We start from the raw sequence: 8,063 nt of genomic DNA, 5'->3' as shown, positions 1-8,063 counted from the left end.
GCACCATACCAGTGTTTGTGGTGTAAACAGGGTACATAAAGAACATTTTTTTTTTTTTTTTTGGGGCCCTTGCAGAATGTGTGAAAATAAAAAAAAAAAAAAAAAAAAAAAAAAAAACGGACATTTCTGCACCATGTTGTGAATGAAGCCTAACAGATGGCAGCTTCCTTGGCTGAAAAGCATAGGAGGGTTTAGTTCCGCTTTAAGATTTCACTTCCTGGGAAATAAGTAGTGAGAGAACATCACTTCAAAGGGGAAATGCTCTCGGTTTTTAATATTTCTCGGTTTCCACTGGGGAGAATCGTAGCTGCTCACATGTATTCATTCAAGCAGCGACCACCTGCGAATGATGGGCCCTGGAAGCAGACAGTCTGCATCCAGGGCCGATCATTTTGCAGGTGATCGCTGCTTGAGCGATTACCTGCTAAGAACTGGAAACCCCCACTGAGTCTCCTGCAGCTAACGGCCCTATTGGCAAGTGTACATTAGGGCTTGGTTCACACCTCTGCTTGTGGGTGCGGGAATTGCAGCAATTCTGCACCCTCAACCACCCGCAGTGAAAACGTGCCACTCTGTGAAAATGTGCAGAGCTGCCATTCATTCTAAATGGCACCCCCACATATGTTAAATTGCAGTGCATGTGCAGGAACCACAGGAAAAAATCACATGGTCAAAATTACCATGCGATTTCCCTGCGGACCATGCTTTGAAAAAGGTGCATGAAATTTTTTTTGAGGGAAATGCAGGCACAGCAGCCCATTGAAATGAATGGACTGCCGTCCCCGCTCAAATTGCGGCCCACAGAAACACACGTGAACCTAGGGCAAGTGTGAAATGGGGCTAAATGTACACATTCAGAGTATCACACGGGGCACAGCTAAATCCACCTAACTGCAGGTAACACACACTGGGGAGATGACGTAGAATTTACACAAATTTATTGGAAGCATGCTGGGTGGCGGCACTGAGGTTGAACTCATGTCAGTGGATGTTTAGACTCGGATGTACAACATCATTGGTTGCTAGGACGCTGTCAGCTGTTCTGCCATCTTAGCAACAAGTGTCTCGGTCCTAATCAGTTGACGACCAGAAGATTCTGTAATAACCCAAATGTGGCCAGTGGGTAATGGTGTCAGCAAGCATTTCCTGTCTCTTAGTTTAAAGGATAAAAGTTCACTTTTTATAAAAACAGAGTTAGGTACCTGGTAACTCTTTTTCTAAGAAGTCTTTCAGGGCAGCATCTGAGAGATAGGCTCCTCCCACCTGAAACAGGAAACACAATAGTCCACCATCATAAAAATGTCAGTCACACCTGTGTGCCTCAGTAATAGTAAAGCACCGAAGGAACCCTCAGTAAGCTTAGGAATCCGCAAAACCCTTTTGTATTGTTGTTTAGGGTGGGAACGAGTGCTGCCCTGGAAAACTTCTTAGAAAATAGTTACCAGGTACTTAACTGTTTTCTTCTAACTGTTTTCCAGGGCAATATCTGAGAGGCTGTATCAAGCAAAACTTACTAGGGAAGGGATAAAGTCTGGAGCACCTTGCAACCAGAATGTCTTGTCCTGACTAGACAGCTGGTAGATGCAGTAATGCCTTGCGAAGGTATTGAAGCTCGACCATGTCGCTGCCCTGCAAATCTGCTTCGGTTTTGCCCCGGCCCTTTCTGTGCTTGAGGATGCTCAAGCTCGTCGAGTGGGCTTTGACTCCGCTCGGTGGGGCAAGGTTTGGTGCTTGGTAGGCTGCCTGAATGAAAAACAAGCTTTTATTCATCTGGCTATCGTACTTTGAGACCCGTTTCCCTTTGTTGACTCCTGCGTGGAAAACGAATAGTGTGGTCAATTTTCGCCAATCCTTAGTCCTCTCAAGGTAAGCTATTCGAATTTTCCTTACATCTAGCTTGCTCTATTGTAACACTTTTCTTGCTATCCATGCAACCTGGAAGGAAGGGGATAACCACATCCTGTGTTCTGTGTAATGGTGAAGAGACTTTAGGTAGAAAAGCTGGGTCTGGGGTGAGGAATATTTTATCCGTCTGAATCAGACAAGAAGGTTCTATCATAGATAGAGCCTGTATTTCGCTGACACAAGCACCACTAGGGATACTGTTTTTAGTGCAAGGTATTTATCTAAGCATTCTTCCCATGGTTCAAAGTGTATAGAGAAGAATCCTTTAAGTACTGTGGAGAAGTCACATGTCGGGGTTCTGGTGAACTTTGTGGGTCTGGCTCTTAACGAGAGAAGGAATCTTCTTCCATCCTAATATCTAGGCAGGAAGACAGGGTCACCACTTGGACCTTCAGTGTTACAGGAAGGAGCAGACAAGAGCATTTCCCAAAAGAAATCTAAGATTGCTGGAATAGTCCTCTTGTCGAGGTCTCCTTTGCTCCCATACCAGAAGACAAACATTTTTCTCACTTTCTTGTGGATGGCTCTGGTTACAGGTTTTCTGCTGAGTAAAATGGTGTCTATCCCCTTGTTCGACAGACCCTTCCACTGTCGCCTCACCCTTTCAGGAACCAGGCCGAAAGCTTCATGACCTTGTGGTTCGGGTGGTTGACTGGCCCCTGCGTTAGGAGGTCCGCTATGTCTGGAAGCATTAGATATGGTTGAACATATTCTTCAAGTGACTGAACCATGGTCTCTAGGGTCAATGGGGTGCAATAAGTATCACTATTGCCCTTTCTTCCCTGATCTTTTGTACTACCTTTGGTATTAGGGCAGTTGGAGGGAATGCATAACACAGCTGGTATGCCCAATTTTGGTTGAATGCGTCTACACCGATGTTTCCATCTGTGGGGTTCAGGGAGAAGAATTTTGGGAGTTTCCTATTTATTTTTTACGCAAACAGATCCACCTCGGGTACCCCCAGGTTTGAGTGATCCATGAGAAGGTTGCTTGATTTAAGGACCATTCTGTCCGTTTTATGGCTTTTTGACTTAAGAAGTCCACCAGCATGTTGTCGGTTCCTTTCAGATGTGTGACGGAGATGGATCTGATGTTTCTCTCAGCCCAAGACAGTATCGTTTCCGTCAGACTCATTAGACATGTCGATTTTGTTCCCCATTGTCTGTTCAGGTATGCCACCGTTGTAGTGTTATCTGACTGAATCCAGACATCTTTGTCCTGAATGGCCGGTTGGAATGCTCTTAGCGCCTCCTCAATGGCTTTTAAATTCCCTCACGTTTAAAGATGCTTGAGACCAATCGGGGTTCCATTTTCCTTGTACGCAACAATCCGCCATATGCGCTCCCCATCCCAGAGTGCTGGTGTCCGTAATGATCCGCACCGGATCAAACTGCGTCCATCTGCATCTCGAGGTAAATCGGTGGGTTGAACCACCATTGGAGCGCTCTTTTGGTTGAACAAGGAACCAAAATATTAGTCACATTAGGATAATGGGTTGCCATACCATCTTGGAATGGATGGCTTGAGGATAAAGTCTCCCTTGCCTTTGTTTTGTTGTGTCCAGCGTTTCCTTGGTCCCGTTTCTTTATTAAATCTCCTGCACTGACAAAAGGGCGCTTTCCCCTGCTTCATTTTGGTTTGAGGAAACCGTTTATTTTAGGCTGCGGTTCTGTCTAGAACTGTTTCCAAGTCTGGACTGAACAGTAAATCGCCTGTGAAGGGGATTCCACACAATCTATTTTTGGAAGCGAAGTCTCCTCCCCACAATTTCAGCCACAGGGCTCTCCTGGCCAAATTAATTAGACCAGTGGTTCTGGCTGATACCCTTACAGCTTTAGCCGAAGCATCTGCTAGGAATGCTGCTGCTCTTGTTAGTGTGAGTATGGTCCTTACTAACTCTTCTTTTGGGGTTTCTCCTAGCAGCTCTTGCAGCTGAGTCAGCCAGACTAGCAAGGTCCTAGCCGTGCAAGTGGAGGCTATGGCCGGATTTAGATTCACTGCTCCAGCTTCCCAAGCTCTTTTTGGCAGTGCCTCTCTTCTTATCCATGGGATCACTGAGGGTCCCGAAGTTGTTGAAGGCTAAGTTGGACTTGTTTGCGACTCTGGTGAGGGAGGCATCTACTTTAGGGCATTTTGCCCAGGATTCTGTATCCTCCTCTGCAAAGGATATCTGCGCTTAATCGCAGCTGGTGTGAAGAGCTTCTTTTCTGGCTCTTCCCATTCTTTCTTGACTAAGTTTTTCAGAGTCTCATGTACCGGAAATGTTCTTGGTTTTTTCGGTTGGAAGTCTTTGTACATCTTATCGCGTAAGGAAAGCTCTGTGACTTTTTGCTCTTTGATGCCCAGTGTATCTGCTATGGCTCTCAGCAAACTGTCCGTATCTTCTGAAGGAAAAATGTGTGCCTTCTGATGCTGGTGTGTTGCTTTAGGGAAGAGAGTCCATCTGCCTTTTTCTTTCTTCTTTTTTTAAAAATCGCGCTGCTGCCCATAAATGACGAAAGTGGAAGTGCCCCGCTCTGTCGTCCAGCATCAGGGCTTCCGCCTTCACCAAGATGGCTGCGGACCGGAAGTGCGTCACCAGAAGTGTTGCAGGGTTCCAAAAATCACGCGGCCTGCCGCCATCTTGCTCCTCCAGCAGCGTGGATGGGCTGTTCTGTGATGAGGCTGTCGGCTGGAGGGACAGCTCGTGGTCAGCCGAAGCCCTTAAGATGCCGGTGACTGAACAGCTGGCTTGACTCCAGGTGCAGTGGTCTTTTGGGGGAATGCTATCGACATTTAGTGCAGCTGGGGGGGGGGGGGGGGTGGTTGCATACCCCTCGGTAGGGGTGAAACCTCAGGCAGGGGCCAGCTTGCCCCGAGTTGCTGCCCTTGACCTACACAACCAAAAGCCCGCTGAGCTTGATGGGAGGCTGGCCAGGGAGTCCCCTGCAATTAGCACAGAGACTGGAGAAAAATAAACGTCTGCAGCTCCTGTGGATCTGGAGGAAACAAAATCAAACTGAGGCACACTGGTGTGACTGACATTTTTATAATGGTGGACTATCATTGCGTTTCCTGTTTCAGAAGGGAGGAGCCCATCTCTCATATGCTGCCCTGGAAGAGAATTAAAGAAAAAATATTAAAAGGCACATTTTCTTGAACTATTTTTTTGGAGCCTATAAAGCAGATCGCTGATGCCATGCAGGTCTCCAGCATATCTGCCAGTATATCTGTGTGTCATTACATCCCATACGGGCAAGCAGATACGATCTGACAAGAAGACTCAAGGATACAAGGATGTTGGGGCTTGTAGTTCATAACTCAGAGCTGTGTGAATAAATGACACGGCAGTGTGGTCGGAGCCCCGCAGGGCTGCACTATTTTCAAAAAGTGATACCTAGTACAGGAAAATTCTCCCTGTACTCCCTGTACTGCTGTTACAGGGAGTGCCGGAATCGGGCAGCACCTGCAGCATTGGAAACACATTACGTGTCCAACCTTGGGGATGTTTCAGGATGGAGAGTGGGGGAAAGGGGAAGGTAAATATGATATTTACTGGTTCTTTTCTTTCCAGAATGAACACTGTGAGGAATCGGTACCAATCACTCATGTGTCCATTCATCACTAAAGCATTGTAAACTGTGTTCACTATGCCTCAGTTTGGGAATGAGCAGGAAGCCTCACAGTGTTTCCTATTCATTCATCTCTGCAGCCTCAGGGACTGATCAATCCATGTCCTTAGTCCCTTTCGGCCGGGGGAGAATGGCCCTGTCAGGTAGGCTGTATGGGGCCTGGAGATTTCTAACAGAAGCCCTGCTAAAAAAAAAGCCAAAATACGAATGCGTTGGTGACGTCGCTGAATAATACATCATCAATTTATCCTAAAGGGCACACATTGGAATAATATGAATGAAGCCAATATGTAGGTTACTCTAGGCTGCTTTAGATGGGGAAAACTATTGAATGTGAGTTTTTCTACCACTTTATGTTCAGCTATTGGAATCTCCTGGCTGGTAGCCTAAAGGGGCCAAGGAGGAGTCAATGGTTGCTAGGAAGCAATGCAGCCACTGGCATCCCTGCAAATGTAAGCCATGTGGGGGAAGCTGTCAAAATAACTTCCCAGCACATACATGGCCCACTCTTTCTTCACGCCAACTCAGAGTTGCTCTTAATCAGTGATGGATTCAGGCGTATTGAGACAGGAGTCTGAATCCGCCTCAGCTTCTCAGTGGGACAGCTCAGGCAGGTTTGGACTTGTGTCTGAACATGCCTGAGCCCATCCCTAGTCTTAAATAGTAAAGGGCTCAGGCCTGTTTGGATTCTAGTCCCAACCGACCTGAGAAATCCAGCCAGGAAGCCATCGCTGTACTCTGCTAATCATAGGCAGTGAGACACTTCCAGGTTCACAGCTGCACAGACCAGGAAATGCCTATGACTGGATTGCTCAGGTCGGTTGGGACTAGGACCCAAACAGGCCTGAGCCCATTACCAGTTTTAAAGTGATACTAAAAGCACAAATACTTATGCGCCAACCGTCTACAGACTTCAAGGTTGGTCGCCGATACTGGCATTATTTTCCCGGCTTCTTTCAGGGGCTGCTCTCCAGCTGTTTTCATTGGCCTGTGTGGGATGAAGTCAGGGCAGGGCATGTACAGGAATGCAGTCACCCCGACACACAGAAAGAGAGCTGAACTGAAAACCTAGCAGCACATGTACAGGAGTGTAGTCACCCCGACACACAGAATGAGAGCTGAACTTAAAACTTACCTGCGCATGCTCAGCATACATGTTATAGGACAGAGATCTCCAAACTAGGGCCCTCCGGCTGTTGCGGAACTACAAATCCCACAAGGCTTTATAAAACTCTGACATGAAGGGACATGACTGAGCATGATGGGAATTGTAGTTCCTGAACAGCTGGAGGGCCGTAGTTTGGAGACCCTTGTATACAGAGGGATTGCAAACCGACAGGCAAGTATTTCATTGCAGAGGTGACATTGCGTGTCTTCTCTGCAACACAAAGCCTGCCTGTTCACAATTTTTAATGTTTTGCATTTCCTTTCCCTTTAAACTCAGAATGAACCTGCTGTATGGTTTTCCAGAACTAGGTGCAGCCCATTATAAAGGGTCCAAGCCACCAGAATGGTGTGACCAATGGTTTATTGAGGGTGTGAAGGAGATCATTACCTGTCCAGGTGCTATGAATGCAGATAAACACAGATCTCTCAGTGTGAGGGAGGCCTGTATGAGCCGACAGCTCACCTCTTCTCATTCCACACCTCCTCTTCTCTATGGTAATGGAGGCCCAGACTGGGCCCAGCTCAGCAGCACAGCCTCGGCTGCTCCACTCCTCTGTCCCCAGCTATCCTCAGCGGATGTCCCCGGCGCTGCTCGGCTCCCCACGATCACGTCCCCCCTACAGACCTCAGGGTCGCCATTACTGTTTGTGTTTTGCTGTCTGCTGGAAGGTAAAGCCGGCTGACGCTTCACATTCACACATTCCACAGTGAAAATAATTCAAACATCACCACAGCGGCCTCTACCTCATAAATACAAAGAACATGGGACGCCTTTTCCATAGAAAGAGTGAGGGGAGATTTATTACTTCTACTGTTTATACAGAGGAAAGCGGAATCTGCTGGTGCGAATGGTCAGATGGAGTGAGATCACAGATCCCTCCTCCCCCGGGCTGCTTGTATAGAAGTGTGAGTATACTGATCACCCCTCATATCATTTATATATAGGAGAAGTGTGAGTATACTGATCACCCCTCATATCATTTATATATAGGAGAAGTGTGAGTATACTGATCACCTCTCATATCATTTATATATAGGAGAAGTGTGAGTATACTGATCACCCTTCATATCATTTATATATAGGAGAAGTGTGAGTATACTGATCACCCCTCATATCATTTATATATAGGAGAAGTGTGAGTATACTGATCATCTTCATATCATTTATATATAGGAGAAGTGTGAGTATACTGATCACCCTTCATATCATTTATATATAGGAGAAATGTGAGTATACTGATCACCCTCATATCATTTATATATAGGAGAAGTGTGAGTATACTGATCACCCTCATATCATTTATATATAGGAGAAGTGTGAGTATACTGATCACCCCTCATATCATTTATATATAGGAGAAGTGTGAGTATACTGATCAC

The 8,063-nt window shown here is 46.4% G+C and overlaps 1 protein-coding gene across 6 annotated transcripts in view; it reads right to left on the bottom strand.

The window, feature by feature from the left end:
• ATG13 (autophagy related 13) overlaps positions 1–7,243 on the bottom strand; it is a 65,586-nt gene extending 58,343 nt beyond the window's left edge. For all 6 annotated transcript variants that reach the window (XM_082271125.1, XM_082271126.1, XM_082271129.1 and 3 more), the window contains exon 1: positions 7,147–7,243. The gene's annotated coding sequence lies outside the window, so the exon portion shown is untranslated. The remainder of the gene's footprint in view (positions 1–7,146) is intronic.
• Positions 7,244–8,063: the final 820 nt, after the last annotated feature.

Source organism: Pelophylax lessonae, assembly GCF_965119305.1.
Source record: "Pelophylax lessonae genome assembly, chromosome: 10".
NCBI lineage: Eukaryota > Metazoa > Chordata > Amphibia > Anura > Ranidae > Pelophylax > Pelophylax lessonae.
The sequence above is the reverse complement of the archived record's forward strand: the minus strand, read 5'-3'. Positions and strand labels throughout refer to the sequence as shown.